Here is an 18,630-nt window from a genome sequence, read left to right as displayed (position 1 = left end):
CCTCACCAGAATCCTACAGCTTCAAGTTTGAATTTTGAAAAAAACAAGGGAGTTGATGGCATGTGCTTATGACCAGGCATGTGCTCAATGTGTTCCCAAATCGAAATGTTCATTTAATTCACATCTACTTCTCATGTAAGTAGGGAGAAAATCTGGATTTCTTTTCCCAGTTTTTCCCGAGGTTCCTGTAGTCTTCTTTTGGACATTACTTGAACATTTCTCTTAAGAAATTCTGAAAATGAATACCAAAGAAGAACTCTGAAAGAGTCCTACCTGCAGTAAATAAATTTGAAGCTTGAAGGAGCAGACCTGGAATAAAAACTGGGTTTGAAAGTAGTATTAATATCAATTGCCTTTCAATAAAATGAAATTTCCCTGTAAACTCTTTGCCCCTTGGGAAAACAATGAGCTTATAATGTGATTTATTATATTGCCATGAATTTAAAATGTTCATCTTCAAGGAGATTGGGAAAAAGCAAATATTATTATAGATTTTTCAGCTTTTGTGATTTATTTTTATTTTATTTCAGCAGCCTAACAGGTCAATGAACCCATTATCTGTATTGTCTGACACACAAAGTCTCCTCTTTTGTGGTCTAAAAGCTTCACTGTTAGATTTCCTTACAGAGAACAAGATTTTATCTAAATTTTATTTTACAACTATTCATAGAATAATATAGTTTTTTGTCTTGATGAAAATATAAAGTGATGCAAACTTTTTTGGTTTTGTACTGCATTATTGCTGAATTTACAGTAAGACTGTGCTTCCTTTGTTTTGATGTCTACTCACATGAAAACAACTGACACCCAGTTTTTAGGTTTAGACTTGGCACTTCCAAATCATGGTATCAAGCAGGATTTCTGTGTTTTCAATAGCAAAGTGCAAACATGATATAGAAATGAAATAGCTACAATAACAGTAAAATTACTAATAAAGTAGGCTTGTGTTTGGGTTTTGGGATTTGGGGTTTTTTTTTCATTTTTATTCCATAGCAATTAGAGGATTGTGCCATGGGAATTGGTAGTCTCTTGCAGGAAATACAGAATGTATTATTGAATGGAAAGTCATTGCAGTAGCCTAGAACTAGAAAAGCCACAGTGGAGGAGGAAACAGTCATCCAGTGTCTGCTGCAGGGGGTAAGAGTGCTTTCATCTTAATAGGAAAAACCAGTATAGTTGTTTACCTGTTGAAACTGCCAGAAAAGGTAAATTATCTGGATTTATTAATGAACACAGTGGTAGTGTTTGGTTAAAGGGAAAGAGGCAGGAATTCCTAAATTTGTAATGTCCCTGTTCCTTGGAACAAATCTAATTATGCTTTGGTTCTGTATTATTAAAGCACTGTTTCCAGTGCTTCAGAGACAGGGTGGTCACACCTCACTGACAGCCTGCACTGACTCTTCCTTGCTTGAAAAGATTGAGCACTTTCCTCTTTGATCAACACTCCTGTAAACAAGGAGTGATTTTCTAGTACCCCACGAGGCTGTTCTTGTGCAAGTTTTCCCAGATAAATAATAAAATACAACAAGACCACCTACAATTTTAAAATTTTTATATAAGAAACTATATATAATATTTTATAGCGATAATGGTGAGGAATTACTGATGACTGAAGTATGTAAATAAACCATGGGATATAATGTATGTTAGTGCTATGGAAATCCTGTATTTGTACTGTAGCTTCTAGTAATACATTCTCTTAACTCCATCAGGAGACCTACATGCAATTTAATTTTTTTTTTCCTTAAGGGGAACCATGGTCTGTACCATGCCACTGTAGTGACTGGGCACTGATGTCCCCTGGTCCTTATTTCTTCCTTTGCAAGACCCCCTTCTGTGCTGTCCCACGCCTGCTCTGGTCTGGCTGAAATCACTGAATTTGACACAATTCAGCTCCTTTATTCATGTTCAGTTTTACCTTACCCTCAGAATCAAGAGTATCAGCCTGACATTTGGGACACTGAATAAATTTAAGGCCTTAAATAATTTAATGCATTTAACATTTGTCTGCTTTGGTTTGACCTGATGGGAAATCTCTCCCTTGAAGAAGGATTTATGCAGCCTGTGCTGCAAGGCACTTTCCTGCCATTCCTTCAGATGTGCCACTATCAACATTTCCACTCTCTGAGTCAGGCACTCTCTGAGTTCTCCTGCCCAGCACTGGGAAGTACTGTGAGATTACAGACCAGGGCCTCAGACCTCTTTTAGTGTACCAAAGACCAGAAGTCATCTGAAATGTCCTGAGCTCTAGCATCAGATGCGAGTTTCTGCTTCTTACTACTAAAATGTCTCCAAAGGTTAAGGTCTCTAATATGCATCACATTAAATTATGTAACATAAATAATGCCAAAGGTCATAAAATTAAGAGTTACATGACAAACACTATTTTTAAATGTATGTCTTGCTTTGAAGGAATATGGAACAAGAGCTCCCTGCTGTGTAAATATTTGGAAACAAAAAAAATTACAAATAATAGTAGAGGAATATAAAAGAACACTACTAGTAATTCATATTCTAAACTAAAAACTAGTCCCTTGCCTTCTCTGAAATAAACAGTAGTAGTTGAAGGTTATCCAGATGCACCAGGGACATGAAGACTCAGTGAGGCTGGTTTATAAGTCATATGTCTAAGACCTTTTCTCTGGAAATCCAGGCTTGGAGTTTCCCTTGTTTACATTAAGATGATTCTTTCATAACATGAAATTTACTCCTATACGTTGCATACCTCAGCACAGGCAGAACAGAAACACATTTCAGGATTCACTTTGGCTTTCTGACTCAAGTTAAACTCACTTGCTTTAGATTATCTCTGATCTCTCCCAGGAAAGGATAAATTAATATCCAAAAAGACAAGAAGAGAGACTTGAATGCTTCATGACTCTTTTTTTCAAAAATCAACCGATTGCTATTAAGATTAGAGCCATCTGCTGAACTTCAGTGGTCTAGAAACAGCTGAGACTTTCACTGCTCTTGATGGGGCAAACAGCAGGTGGTAGAAGCATCACCACCCTCACCACCCCAGCAAGACACACTGGGAATGACTGGAGAATAGGGTAGGGAGCTTCTCCTGACTGTGGCACAGCTTTTTCCATGAGGGGGGATGGATTCTGTGTCGGGCCAGGTCACATCATCTGAGAAACTTGCCTTGTGTTTCTTTCTCAGATCTTTCTCATTTCAGTGAAATTGTGGTCATCAGCACTAGTTTGTTTTTTAAGTTAGGGATTTCCAAATTCTGCAATCCTTTGAAGTGTTTAATTTAGGAAGCAGAGACTTCCAAAGAAAAAAGAAAAATTTCTTCTGCGATTTTTTTAAACCATTGAAATACATGTATTGCTTTAAGTATTTTTGTAAAAATTAGGTGTTGCAAATCTAAATTACAAATATTTAGATTTAAATCATGATAAAAGGAGATGGGTAAGACCTGTGTTTTATGTTTCTCTCCTGATCTAGTTGAAGATGTCCCAGCTTGTTGCAGGGGTGTTGAACTAGATGATGTTCCAACCTGAACTATGCTAACCATATATGTTCAAGTTAGTTCTTTCAAACTGTCCTTAAAAAGCTGTATACATCCATGATAACTTTGGGTTAGAAAGGTAAATAAGATACTTGGACTACAAAAAACTTCAGGTGAGACTCTAGAGTTGCACAAGTGGCAGCTGTTTCACGGCAAGCACGGTTAATGTGAAGGCTCCCAAAGGAGGATATTTATGGTGCCTCAGCAGTTGAGCTGCCTGAAATAAACCCCAGGTCTCTGCCTGTGCAGTGCTAACCTCTGCTCCTTTCCAAAGGTGACCCACAGGGTGTCTGAGCTCCTCCACCAGTGACTCTGCCAAAAGGCAGGTGTCAGCACTGACTTCTGTGAAGGCTCCTCTCATTAAATCAAAATTAAATAATATGAGCTAAAAATTGATGGGATGGATTCTCCCAGGTATTGCCAGGTTATATGGAGTGCCAGCAGCAGTGCTGATTTACAGTTTCTGAGGCTGTGGCCCATGGTTTGACCTAATTCATTAGTTCCCACCACCTGAGCTGGGGCAATTTAAGCAGAAATGTCTCTGCCCATCAGGGTAACTTCAGAACATCATTAAAGCAGTTTGATTCCAAATAGCCTCTTTTTTTATTTTTTTTTTTATTTTTTTTTTTTTTTTTAAACTTCATTGTATATTCTCCTTGATTATTGCAGAGGTGAAGTTGCTTCCAAAGTCTTAAAGTTGTGATCACGGATCTGTCTGCCAGAGTCGTGGTCACTCAGCTCCAGTGCTGACAGTGGTGTCCAGTCCTCCAGCTCTAAAGATCAGAGCTGGCTCTTGCACTCCAAAATCATGTATGTATCATAGAATAGTTTGGTTTGGAAGAGACCTTAAAGATATCTAATTCCACCCCCACTAGCATGGGCAGGGTCATTTTACAACAGATCAGGTTACTCCAACCCCATCCAACCTGGACTTGAAAACTTCCAGGGCTGGGGCAGCCTCAGCCTCCTGGGCAGCGTGTTCCAGTACCTCCCCACCCTCACAGGGAAGAAAGAGTACAAGCAAAGCTCTCCATGCTTGTTCTGCAGCAATTGTATGCATTCAGACCTTAGCATGATCAAGCTGATTGTTCACATTATCAATTTGATTTAACAAAGTTATCTCCTATATGTAATTTCCATGCTGCTTCTCTAGATGTTATATAGAGAAGCATGGAGACAAATTCAGCTTGTCTGCATTTTCACCTCAGATAACAATGGTATGATTTTTTCCAAAGCTGTTTAAGAGACCAACCCTAAAATTCTGACCTGCCTTGGGGGAGCAGGGTTATTCTGAACAGGTTTTGTCCATGTGCTTTCTTATCTAATCTTTCTTCCCAAGAAACCTTCTTTCTTCCAACAGCCCATCTTCCTGAAAACACCTAAAACATTAAGCAAAGCTAAGGCAAGAGATGTACTCTGTATTCTCTGCAGAAGGCACACGAGCATAAGTAAGGGCTAATTACCAAAAACCTTTTCAGCTGATTCCATTAGTATTTGCACAGACAGGTGATGCTAAAATGACTGTGTGGTTTGGTCACACTTATTTGTGGACTGTAGTGTATATAAACTGTTTGTCTGTGGTTTGTAATATTTTAGATGGACTACCAGAGTGACCAGGACAGCATTTGCCACTCTCTTTAACTTCCATCTTGGTTTCATTTGCTTGATGGATGTTTCTGTGACACCCCCTCGCCAGAGATGTGGGTATTCACCAAGTCCCACATCACCTTCTGGCAAACAAGGCAAACCAGCCCTTCCTGAAGCCTTGCAGGCAGTGATCTGGGTGGTGAGGAAGCATCCCACAAACTCAGACCCTTCTTCAGGCAGGGAAAAGGGTTTACAGTAGGGGAGGCCTCCAATGCTAAAAGTGAAAAATTCTCCCAAGGTTTTGGGCAACTTGAAAAACACACTGGAAATCACAGTACCTTTAAAATAAGGCTCCTGTCTAGCCTCATACAGATTGGCAACAAAGTCGTGATTTTCATTTCAATTTCTCTGGTAAGTAGTGGAGTAGCTTTGCATTTCTATTAATTCAAAGCTGTCTCTAGATGGCTTCAGAGAGCAAAGAGAACTCATCACTGTGGGAACGGCTGTGCTCTAGGAAGGTATTGTAGCCCACGGGCAACTTTCCATCTTTGTGGGTAGGATCTGGGCACCAGCACACTGCCTGTCTTCCTTAATTAGCTGAGAGAAGACCAGGCAGAGCCATGTGCTCCTGCTCACTGGCTGCTGCTGAGGCCTGGAGCAAATCCCTGTATTAAAAGCACTTAAAAACGGAACAGAGGTGATGGAAACGTGGTTTGTTCACTGTGAATATCCAGCTGGGATAGTTGGAATAACTGCAAGGGAAGAGTTGCCTTTGCAAATCATGTGCCTGATTTACTGGTTAAATAGTTTTTCAGTCCTCCCTATTTAGTCAACAAGGACATTAAGATGTCCAGAAATAAAGTGGAATGATTGGTTCTCAGTACTAATCTTAATGGCCACAAATCCAGTATTTCAGATTTTTTGCTCAGCACTTAACAAGTAGAATCAATCAGGCTTCATTTCAATATGAACTCCTATTGCAGAGTTATACCTGATTTCATGCTTTCCTTTATTGGTCACTAGATCTTTTCTATATCACATAAAATTATGTTTACATTAAAAGTGATCTGTAGATATGCCTGAAACAGCACCTAATGTGAACATGAAGTCAGTGTTCTCAATGCATAGGGTGAGTCTTGTGAAACCTTTTTTGCAGCTGAAAGTCTTGAACCATTCACTGAAATAAGACAACTATTTGATTTCAACAAAATGGATTTTTTTGTCAATAAAATCATGGATAAATACTTGAGTTGGATTTCGGGCTTCTGAGTATATATATATATATGTAAAGCTACATACACAAACTTTCTTTTAGATCACAGAAATGAATGCTCCAACTTAAAGTTTATTCATCGAAATAGCTGGAGAAAATATCCACTTAATCACATAGTCTAAACACATTGAAGTAGGGGGAAAAAAGGTGTTCATTTTCACCTGTGTTTATTTTTTCACCAGTAAAAACAAATAAAAAGAGAAGAAAAATAATCATAGTGCCTATGACAAAGATTGTGTTTCAAGGAGTGTGCAAAGTGTACCACGATTATTTTAACTGCAAATGGAGCTGCTTTTAGACTGAGTGTGGTTGAAAGGAAATATCCTTAGAAAAACTGTCACGCAGAATCCCAGGAAATGTTTTGGTTCGATATGTTTGGCCTCCATTTTTGTGGAGCTGTACATTCCTGTCCATGGTTCTAAAGGATAAAAAAAGAACTTATTTCAGAATCAATCTGTATTTTGACTCGTTTTTATACTCCCCACACCCAGGCTGGTTTACCTTTTGTGTAAGTGAAGCTGAACAGTGTAATTTTTCTATCTAGTGCCACGAATTAGTTTTATGGCGTTCCTGAATTCAGTCCTTTTCCCCTGCTCAAGTGGTGTGTTCCTGCTGTCTCCAGCCATCTCTCGCTCAAAGCAGAGGTTTTATTTGTTCTCAAAGCCACAAAGAGGGTTGAGACCAATCCTTCTGAAGACACCGGCTCACTTCGTTCAGCCTTGCTGGTAGGAGGATCAGCAGGGCTTGGAGTTGGAGACAACAAGGCACAGGGATCTCTGGCGTCTCAACACACAGAGAGGCACCTGCCTGGGAAGTCCAAGCCTTCTGCTGCTGAAGTCAGTCCTTCCAGTCTTGCCTGCAGCCCTCTCAGCTTTGGGCTAAATGAACCAGGTAGAAAGGCTGAACTATCCAAAATAACACATTCGCCAGGAGGATCAACTGAGAAGAGAGGCAGAGATGGCAACATCTTTCATTCTGAAGCACCACCAAAAAAAAAAGCACAAGTTCTTTGCAAAATAGCTTCTTACCTGAACACAGTGAAGGTGTCCCAGCAGCAGCCATGGGGATGGGGCAGAATTTCAGTGTCACACACCCACGACTAGGCAGGGGTTGCCACAGCGGATGCGGTGCCCACCCCTCCTCACAGCCTCACATGCTAATTTGCAGGGATGTTCTTCCCTTCCCCTTGTGCTCAGGGTCATGTTTTCAAGCACAGCCCCAGAAGTTTGTGCTGAACCACTCCATGGGGAGCTTATTCATCATCCAAACCCCAAGCAGGCTTTCTGCTCGAGTGCTTCCTAAATGCCTCTCTGGTGATGCCAGGGAGCCCTCAGCAACGTCGCAAGTCTCTGCAGGACCCTGACACCATCAGCTCTGCCCACGGTGTGCTGAGCACCCTGAACCCAGCCAAGGGAAAGAGGGTGCAGGGCTGTGGGTGCTCCCCAGCTCCACTCCAGCTCAGTCCAGCTCCCCCATCACTCCTGCATGCTGTCCTGCAGATCCCCATGTTCCTGCTACACTTGGGCTTCTTCTGTTGACTTTTATTTCTCTCTGTGGTCCAGAATAGCTCTCTGGATCTGGCACTTGGCTTCTGCTTATGCCTGACTTTTGCTTGCAATCTGCCTTACTAGAGCTGTGTTGGTCCAAGTGCTTTTGAGCACACTGATGTTACAAAATAGCAAAAAAAGAGTTTTACTTTCAAAGCTGCTCTTTCAGGCACCTCATACTCTTGGGGCACAGGCACTTGGATGAGTTTGGTGCTGAAGTCCCCTGGGCTAAGAAGAAGGTTTTCCCTTTTCCTTGGGGCAGATTTGGGTGGTTGTATAATGCTGCCCCAGATAAAGCTCTCACCCACGGGCAGCCCACACCTGTGTTGGTTGGGTGGAGCTGTTTGCGTGGTTTGCAGTCGCAGTGTAACCACTGAGGACACACTTTGTCTCCCCACCTCTCAGGTTTCTTCTCCTGGTGTGCCTGCACCAGAAGGCTCCTGTCTTGCTGGGAGGAGGCAGCTCTGGAGGTATGGTTTTGGTAGGAGGCTTTTTTGGGGAGGCATTTGGGTTGGTTTGTTTGTTTTTCTCCCTTTGCTTTGTGCTGAATATTTTTTCTATGGCATAGTAACTTAATTTATTAGACTGAGCAGGGATTAAGGTATTTACTCCGTTTAGAGCTATGGTTGATTGTTATGAAAATGTACATGCTTGGTAAGAGAAAATCTCCTTAGATTTCCCCCAAACACATGGGTAAGACTTTTGTTTGCTCCTTTCCAGAATGCAAAAATCTGAAGCTTATTTAGAGCATGGTTTATGCCATGATAGGCACTACATGCTATCCAACCATCCCATAAAACATCCTGTGTGCAGAGGAGCACTGTGAGTTTTCAAGGGTGCAACTTCAGATATAACAAATAGGAATGAGGAGAGAAGCTCATAAAATTCCTGTTAAGAGTCATGTTTGATACTTACTTAAAATTTCGTGTTCTTACGGTATGCCCTTTGCCAAAGACTCATTAATTATGAGTGCTTTCTGAAGCAAGGCTGCAGCAGGTATCATAGAGCATCAGGAATGCCTTGTGATGATCTGTATCCTAATACCTGAAACCACTTTGCTTAGGCAGTCTTCTGCACAGCAAGAACGCTCCTCAAATCACTTAAATATTTTTAATTCACACCCTTCACAGATCCAAAGCAAGCTGTTAAAGATGCCTACAGGTAGCTCTCAAGCTACAGTAAGAGTTATGTTTACTGCTAATGGGAGGCTCTGCAGTTACCTACTAACAAAATGCTTGTAGGTACTATGTGAAATAAGAATAAGCCTTACTGTAGGTATCTTTTCTGCCAGAACTTGCACAAGCAGGTCACAGTGAAGTGCTTGCTTACTTGCAAAATGCCTCTGTTCCAGTACAGCTTGAAGCAAAGATGATGGTGAAACTAATTTGTTTCAGGTGTAGCACTGCTTCCCCTCCCCCCCCCCCAAAGTGTTTGCTACCAATTTATTAGTACTTAAAATAGTGCAGTTATGTCTATAGGTTATGGATGTTTTTTAACCTTAAGTCAAAAGCTTGTTTCTCTTCGCTTTTTCTCCTTCAGTACAGTGAGAGATGAAATTAGAGGTGGGCAGGCAGCAAAAGAACAACCACTGAACTCCTGGTTTTACCCTCTTCTGGCAAGTTTGTCATTGTATTTTTAATTTGTTATTTATAAGCATTGTTACAATAAGATTGACTGAGATTTAAAGATGCCAAGAAGAGGCTGGCATTTTGGGAGGCTCTGGCAGTGGGGAGCAGAGGAATTGAAGGAAGGCAAGGCCTGGGGAAAGGGTGGGTCTCACTTAAGATGAAGACATATTTTGGGATATCTGTGTGCCAAGGACTTGGAGGACAAAATCTGTGAATGTGCTCCATATTCAGATAAGCCAGATGGATACTTCCAGGTCAGTAAAGGCAAGCTGGTTGCAGAACTAGGTGGGAGAATCTACTCTGAGAATAAGACTTCTTGATAATTATCTACCAGAAAAAAAGGTGGCTCCAAATATAAATTTCTATTCAGCATAATCACCTGAGAGCAAAATCCAAGAGGGATTATTCGCAGGTGGGCTGTGATTAGTGGTGCCTGGGTGTTCTTGACCCATAGCTGTATGTCCAAAGTCTTCAGACTTCCAGGTGGCTTGGACTAGGAGTGATGGATTAAATAGATTGACTAATCCAATGGAGAGATGATGTTTTCCAGCAGTGCTGATTTATTTTTAAGGAATCAAAGAAGATAGAGGAGAGAAAAAAAAAAAAAAAAGCTGTTCACTTTGAGAGATCTGGTTAGTTATTTTACTTGCTTTTTCTCCTGAAGTCAGGTCAGAGAAGACTACAGGGATTGAATTTTAGGAACTAACTTAGGGAAAGCAAACTTTTAAAACTAGTTCCTGTAGCCTGGGATGGTGCTGATTCTCCCCTCAGACTGGTTACTGCAGGCATACACGTGCCTGCTGTGCTGCACTCTGCATCTCTCACTTGTAACAGTCTCTTCCCATTACTTCTCCTATTTCAGAGCATGTTCCAATGCAGTGGACCTGGGCTGCTGGGAGTGGAGATAATATGGCTTCTCCCCAGCAGGTAATAGAGATCCCTCCAGCTGCAGTATGTTCCCTGCTTTCTCTTTGGTGTCCCACATGAAGTTGCCAGTTGTCCTTCTCGGGGGTTCTCCTGTGCTATCTCGTGCTCTAGTTCTTTTTCCATATCATGCTTGACAGGTTGCTGCTGTTTTTCCAAAGATAGAGCTGCTATTCTAGGTTGTGATTTATACCAGGAATAACAGCTGTGACAGCTATTCAGGAGTTTCTCTCTTTAAAATAGAAAGATAGTTGTGGGTTTGGCCAAGTCTTCAGGAAATCTGGTGCTTTTTGATTGCTTAACAGTCTGCATTTTACCATTGGCTGTAACAGCTTCTTGGCCCAAACTCTGTAGGGTATGCCTTTCTCTGCAGGATTTCTTAGTTTGAATTGAAGAGCATTTATAAATTCATTAGTGATAATTTTTACTGTAAATGTAGACTGGCAAGGTATAGATACATAACTTCTGATTTCACATCAAATGAACTTTTTATTCCTGTCTAGTTAATTAAGCCAATGTAGTTCAAATTCTCTGGCATAGAGCTTTTTCTCTCCATGAATTAAATGGATTAACCTTTCTTAGAAAGCTATCACTAATTATATTACTGTACTGGGCTATTAACTCCTTTCCTCAATAAGGTACTATTTTTATATGGCCATGGTGACCTGAAGTAATTACAACCCAAGTTTTACTTGAAACCTTTCCATTTAGTGCTCTTCTGATGAAATGCACTGCTTCTGCTAATGTCTTACAAATATTGTGAAGGAATAACAGTGCACAGAGAGAATTTCAGTCAGTGCTATCAGAGCAATAGCTGTAGATACCCTAAGATAAGAGTATTCCTTTTCTCCCTTAGGTTATCACTGAGGTAATAACATGCATGTTTGAGAAGAGGAAGCAAGTGTTCCCTATTAGCATCTGTTAGATTTCTTTTGTATGCTAGAAATAATTTATTTTATCTAGTTGAAGATGATGGAAAAATCAGATTTTGATTTACTGTATGTTTGATGTGTGAGACTGCCAGGAGTCCAAAATTCACAATGCCAAAGGCCGAATTTCTCTCTCTTGTGTTTAGAAGTGTAAAATGTTGGGCTGCTGCTGCCTGCAAGCAAAGGTGTTAGCTGAATACTTGCTGATTGTCTAACACCTGATATCTTAGGTGAGCAAAGCCTCCTTCAATCCATTCATGTGAAATTAAATGGGGAGAACTCAAAGGGGTTTGTCACCAGAGAGGAGAACTTGTCACCTGAGTTTCATGAAAGATGCATCATGAAGCCAAGCAGGAGTGGATTTCATGATTTATGGATTAAATATCACTTTAATCAAGAAGACATTTTAAGTAGCCAGCTTAATCATTGTCATCAACTTCATCAGGGTGATTGAAACCATCATTACTTTAGCAACTGATTAGCAAGAGCTGGATGTGGTCTTTCTACTAATGCTGGAGCTGCTCATTAGAAAGGTGTCAGAGGTCCCTGACACTATCTCTGCATGATCTGCCCTGGTGCTTTTGCTGTATTTTGCTGGAGAGTATGTGGTTTTTTCCTTAGATTAAACTTTCCGTGTAATTCAAAAAAATTACTATTTCGTATTACAAGCACATAAGTATTTGCATAAAACTAGTTGATAAAAGCAGAGAGTGCAGAAGCCTGATCGCTGATGATTTGTTTATCCATGATTACAAAACCTAAGGAACAATTTAAACACAGTTTTTAAAATAAAATCTAAAAGAAAGGGTTGGCGTTTTCTGAAGGGAAAAAAAAAAATTGCATCTAAACAATGCAAAATCCCAAAGCAATGCCTGGTGGAGTGGACAGGTGGTTGATATGTGCTCTGAGAGAAAAGCAATATTGGGCAAGATTACTAAAATGAGAGTCAGTTTGGAAGTTAATGTGTAGGCTTCTCTGTCTGGAATAAGAAGATAATAAGAAACATGATTCATGTGTAGTGTACCCCTGGGGTATTTGGGGCAGGTAAAGGGGGGGCGGGGGGGAAAGGATTTTTCTGTAAGTACTCTAGAATAGGCCATTTAAGATACAAGCAGCAGTGAAGCCTGAAGAAGGCTTCAGGAGCCTAAAAATGAGTCTGAAAAGCAACAAAAATAACCATAAACTATATAGAAAGTTACCTGTAGAGGTGATGAACCCAGCCAGCCAGAGACCTTGGGTAGGGGGTTGCTTTCTGTCAAACTGAAGATAAATTATGCCTGGTTAGGAAAGCAGCCCTCTTGCTCTACTTTTCAGATTTTTTTTTTTCCTTTTTCCCAAAAAAAGTCATATTTTTAACTTCACAATGCTAGCAAAGAATTCAGAACTTGATCAAAGACACAGGTACTAGCAGTTTTATCAGTCATCTTGAAGGAATTTATATCTAATTAGTCAAATAATCCAGGTTTCGCCTTGGATTCTCAATGGGGGTTATTATAGAAAAACCTAAATAAACATTTTCCTAAAATACTTCCCTGCACATGGGGGAAAATTGAGCAGCTCTCAGCTGAATATGAGTGAGACTTGAAGATTTGTAATGCAAGTGTGGTGATTTTTGACAAAGACCTCATCTGTATTCAGATGGAGAATGGGGAAAGGCAGCTGAGGATGTTTTTTGTCATTTTGCAATAACCACCGTGGGAAAGGCAATCATTCCCAGCCTCAGCAGTCCCAAAGAAGCAGCAACCACAAGTAACAAGGGCCCTCAGCAATACACAAAACAGTGTGGAGGGACACAGAATTTCACTTTAGTTTCAGCATGCATGGAAAAACATTACTTTGAAACTAAAGCCTTTTATTTATCTTCATGTCTCACAAACTGAGCTTAATGATAGGCAGGACTGAAAAGAAAGTGATGCAGAAAGGAGAGTTTAATGAATGTGGGAAAAGCAAAGATAAAGGGGTTAGAAGGGTTCTTGAACAGGAGGACAAGAAATGGCTCCCCTACCTTATTTATCATATTGAAATTCATGTTCTTGTCATCTTGAAAGATGTGGGAGACCACCTGAGACCAAGATATGTGCTGATTTAACAGCCATAATCCCTTCCCTTTGCAGGGCAGGAGCACTTGTGTCAATCCTGATCAGCTTTTTGTGAAAGGCATTTCCCCAGCTGTGATGGCATCTTTCCAGAACCAAATCTTCCAGGGCTTTTCTGGCTCTTTGGTGCCATATGTACTGGTTGCTGAGGTCTTGAATACTTGTTTTCATTATTAGAGAGATATTTCCCAGAGTATTGTGTTCTTCAGATTCACACAAGTGGCTTGCCAGCTGTTAAAATATTTTGTTGTGTAGAGAAGAGCTCCTCCAAGTCAAAGCAGTATTCCCTGCCATCACAGGGTACGTGGAGTTGATATTTGAAGCCTGAAGTTAGCAGAGGGGATTTCATCAGGCTTCCTGCACTAGTACAGCTCTGTCTCTTTGGTGCACAGAGAGTTGTGCTGTCTCCCCACCTCTCTGCCCTCCTGAGTGAGCAGGGCTGGTGAAGGCAGCGTGGCAGCAATGCTGCCAGCACCCTCTGAGGCTGTGCAGTGTCCCTGTGCACCTGGCTCCTCTCCTGGCCCTGCTGTCACAGCAGCTGTTGCAGTAGTGCTCCCTTGGAATCAGGCTTCTTATGCTTCCATGAGTAGAAGAGACTGAATCAAGTTTCCATTTTATTCTTTGGGCCGACATGCTTTAGCATCAAAGGAGTGTTCCTGCTGTGGCTGCTGTTTCAAAGCACACACTGGAATTTCATTTTTCATTTCTATTACTCCTCATTACTGATAGCCTGTCTCTCTTGCTCACCTTTGTTTCAGACCCTGCAGGTGGGCTTTGAGATAGGCCCCTCCTCCCACTGGGGTGTTGCTATCCATGTTGCTTAGAAGGAGCATTTGGTACCATTAACAGGCTTTTTATGGTGGCACCATTGTTTTAAGAGTGTGTTTTGGAGTGCCTGTGTGCTTGGCAATCGCTGAAGCAGCAGCACCTGTGACTTTCTGGAGAGAGGAGAGACGAGCTGTAGAGGATGGGCTGCGTGGGGATGGCAGCCAGTCTTGGCAAAGCCCCGGGCTGGGGCTGCCTCTGTGCCCTGAAATGAGCAGTCCAGGCTTCTGCTGCCATGCAGGAGGACAATCAGACCTTCTAAATGTAGTAAATAACTGCAGCAGCAGACTGCAGGAGTGCCCAAAGCAGCAGTGAAGCACATCGGATGGGTCCTGGTGCCTTGTCAGCAGTAAATAATCTTTGTGTGCCTTGATGGCAGCTCCTAGCTCTGGTAATGAGGGTTCTGCCACCAGCCACGCTGGCCTCTGCTCAGCCAGAAGCTGGACTCGGGGGTTGCCCTGGACCTTGTGCATGGGAGCCAGTGTCTGCTGAAAGAGTGATGTGGAGGGAGTTTCCCAGAGAGCAAGGTAGCTCCTAATCCTGTTTCAATTATTTCTGTGGCAGTGCAGTCACCAGCTGTGGGCAGGATTGAAAAGGATAAGTACAGGGCAGGTCAGCCAGATTTCTGAGGTATGGCAAACAGCTTTTTGAGCAAAGGGAGAGTGTGATTATGCTGTTGTGTCTGTACCTGAAGAAAGAACTAACTTGTTGCTATAATGAAAATTGCTGGATTTCTCCGCTTCTGCCTTATTCCTATTTTCCTAACATACTTCCTTCTAGATTTCTTCATTACTACTATCTGGTTTAGGTGATCTAATTTTGTGGTCAAAATGAGCAGATGGAGAGGGACATGCTATTCCCTAGCATGTTCTAAATGACATCAGCCCAGTGAGTTTAAGCACTGGTACAAAAAGCTGAGCGAGAATCACAAACAATTGTTGTATCAGACATAAATCAGGTGTCTCAGCCTGATAACAGACCAGGCACATACTAACCTCTCACCAACATGGCAGAATTTCAGAAAGTTCATGTGTGTGCTCTCTAGTTAACCTGCTTAAAGAATAATGAGTATTTACTTCTACAGATCACTGTGGAAAGAGATGCTGCATTTTTAACCAGGGTGTTTTGTGCATGTTAAAGTCACTGAAACCTTTGAAAACAAATCTGCTGTTGACTGTAATAAAAATTGTGTGTGTGTGTGTGTGTGAAATAGGAGTCCCAAAGATGTATAAACATCATCCTGCTAAGGCAAAGTTTAGTGAAGGACTGCCAAGATGCTGAGAAATGATCTGGTTTTGGTCACTTTTAGCATCACTCATATTAAGTACTTACATCTTTAAAGTATAAACACCTGTTAAGTCATCCTGTTTTCTAAGGTTAAGGAAAGAAGTCTATGCTGCAGTTTCAGGAAATAGGGCTGAGAAGGGACCATAGGAAGCCAAAGTAAAATCAGGACTTTGGATGGGTGCTCGTCAACTTCTCTTCAAAGCTTGTGTAATTTCACTGGACAACCCCTTCTACTCCCTTCATATTCTAACTCTTTAATGCTTTTGCTGCAAGACTTAATTTGGTTTCTTCTCCTTTGATAGGCAGAGAGGTTTTCCATTTTCCACTTTGTCTGTAGCTCTGTGAGTATTTGAGGACTGTTACAAATGTCTCTCCCCAGGTGTGTTGTTCTGGAGCCACCTTGCCCTCACCGCTCCCTTCCACCAAGGAATACTTCAGCCAGTGTCTCCCCCAGTTACAACAATGAAAACTTGATAATTGCCAAGTACTGTTTTACCATTCAGCCTTCATTTTGCAGTGATTTCATTTAGCCCATGTGTTCTGTGTTTTATAAGAGTAACAAAAATCTTTATATAATCAATGTATGTACTCTGCTGGGGCTTTCCTGCCTTCAAGGCCTCTTCTCCTGTTTGGGGTGGAAATTGGACTGCTACAAGTTAGTATTTGACAAACTCATGCTTATTGTTAGTACCTGCAGACACTTGTAAAACTTAACCCAAATTAATTGAGTTTGAGAGCAGAAATACCTTGATTTCATTCTGTGTTCCCACAATTAGTTTCTTCCTTCTTGTATCTTCTAAGAAAAGAGCCCAGTCTGGTTAGCCCAGACCTCTTCCTTCTGCCCACCCTCACTTATTTCTCAGGGGCATTTTCAGTGATCCCAGCCCACGTGTGAGCTCCTAAAGGTGATGTGTAACTGCTTGAAGAGAAACTGGCTGGAGCAATGTCTTCAAAGCTCAAGGGAAGCATTTGCAAAGGCGGGATACAGAAGTCAGTGTGCCCCTACACAAGTTTTGAGGCTCCTGAAGGTAGAGACTCAAGCAGAAATCTGTGTCAGATCAAATGGAAGCTGCTTGCCTTGCAAAAGATCCCCCCCGGTGTGAGAAAATAAAACATATATCTCTATTTTATTTACAGAGCAGAGGAAATAAAGCAGTTCTCTTGCATCCTGGCAGGTGTGAGGGGTCTGTTTCGGGTCAGCACTGGCAGTGCTCCCTCCCCCTGCCCAGGCAGACACTTTTGCTGCCCAGTGTTCCCCAGACTTTGAAGTTTGTGTGCTCTGGTACAACCACACACAAACTCCAGGCAGTGCTGTGAGCAACACACCACTTGGGTTTTGAACAAGATAATTTAAAGTATGGGGTTTGTGGACTTCAAAGAACAGATGCACTAAACCACAATGATACTACAGGTGTATTTTAAAAGTGTATTTCCATGGATACCCAACAAAAATTATCCCAAATTAATGTTCTTGGAATTAATATTTTGAATGTCCTCTGTGGGAGTTCCAGTTAGGAAAAAAAAGTAGTTTTAATTACTTTTTAATGTGGCTACTGCTCTTCAGCAGTTCAGGGTGATTGATTTATCAGACATTTTAAAGGTTTAAATGCAATTATAGGCTGAACAGAAGCCTGAGTAACCTCTTCTGTAGATTTTCATAATTACAGTATGGCAAAATGAAGGTCCAAGAAATAAATTTTTGTGTCTTGGGATATCTAACATGTAGCACACTTTAAAAAAAATATATAGGAAATGTGGTATTAAGGGTTTTTTTTTTTTCACTAAAGTAGCTTTAGGAAAAACTGAGAATAACAATAAAAAAGACTCAGCTTCTGTGTTTTCTAAGCATTCTCATGGCTCACCAGTGATGTTGCACACTGGAGATATTACTATGTGTATGCTAGATATGGAGATGGCAAGCTGGGGAGGAACAAGTGTTCCTATCAGGATCATAGCTGGAACGGATATGAATGATTGCCTCTTCTGCTCCTGTCAGTAGGACATCACTGAGTCACACTGCTGAAGAATAATCTTACCTTTCCAGTTAGTAATCAAAGAAAAGCCTGAATGCTTCTGAAAACCAGGATGGACTTTAGGTTACTTGTCTGAATGGTTTTCCACTCAAAGTTTGTCTTTCAGTAGTTAACAGAAAATTTTCTGTGGTGCTAATGAATTGTTCAATCAGACTTTTACCACTCACCACACAGAAAATAGAGCTCCTGCAGGCAGGGAATAGAGCCTCAAAGACTCGACTGAAATTTTCAAAGCATGTGCGTATTGAAGCTCCAGGGATGGGGTTTTGGTCAGATGTGCTTTTAGCACCCTGTTAGTCCACACTGGGTTTGTGTATATACTCACTGATTCCCTCTAAGTATTTTGAGTGGCCAAAGCCCAATAAAAATGTTGCTTTCCCCAAGAAGTGATAGAAAACTTAGTTGTGTTTTTTTTAATAGGACTGTAAGGAGACTGTAAGTGAAATACTGCAGCTCAGGAATGTGGACAGGTTACATCTCAGGGTGCAGAGAAAGACTGATGGTATTGCTGAAACTCCTGGAGATCCACACCTTCAGTTTTCACAACATAAGTTTCTCTTTCCCCCACCACTCCTCTTGGAAAGCTCTCCAGCCACAGGATTGCACTTAGTGCCTGCTGGGAAAAATTGCATGAGAGAATCTGGGAGCAGGGAAAGCAAAATCAGGGAATGGAGGGGAGGAACAGGAGAAAAAAGTAAAGAACATGCACAGAAAAGTTAAAACAGTAAAATTTGCCTCTATAAGTTTCTTCAGTAGTTGGATTATTTCAGCAGTTTGGCAGTTGAGTTGTTTTTCTACCTAAAGTGGTAGTGAAGAGTGGTATTAAAAGTGGGGGCAATGCTTTAATTTGCTCTTAATTAAATCTTACTGCATTATATTTCACTTTCAAATTTTCCTGGTTTTGGGTGATTGCAATTCATACTTACAATTCATGCTTAAATTGCTGTTCATGCATGTACTTTCTATGGTTGCTAACAAAAATTTAAC

The sequence above is a fragment of the Coloeus monedula genome (genome assembly GCF_965178545.1).
Source record: "Coloeus monedula genome assembly, chromosome: 8".
NCBI lineage: Eukaryota > Metazoa > Chordata > Aves > Passeriformes > Corvidae > Coloeus > Coloeus monedula.
This window is presented reverse-complemented; position numbering follows the sequence as displayed.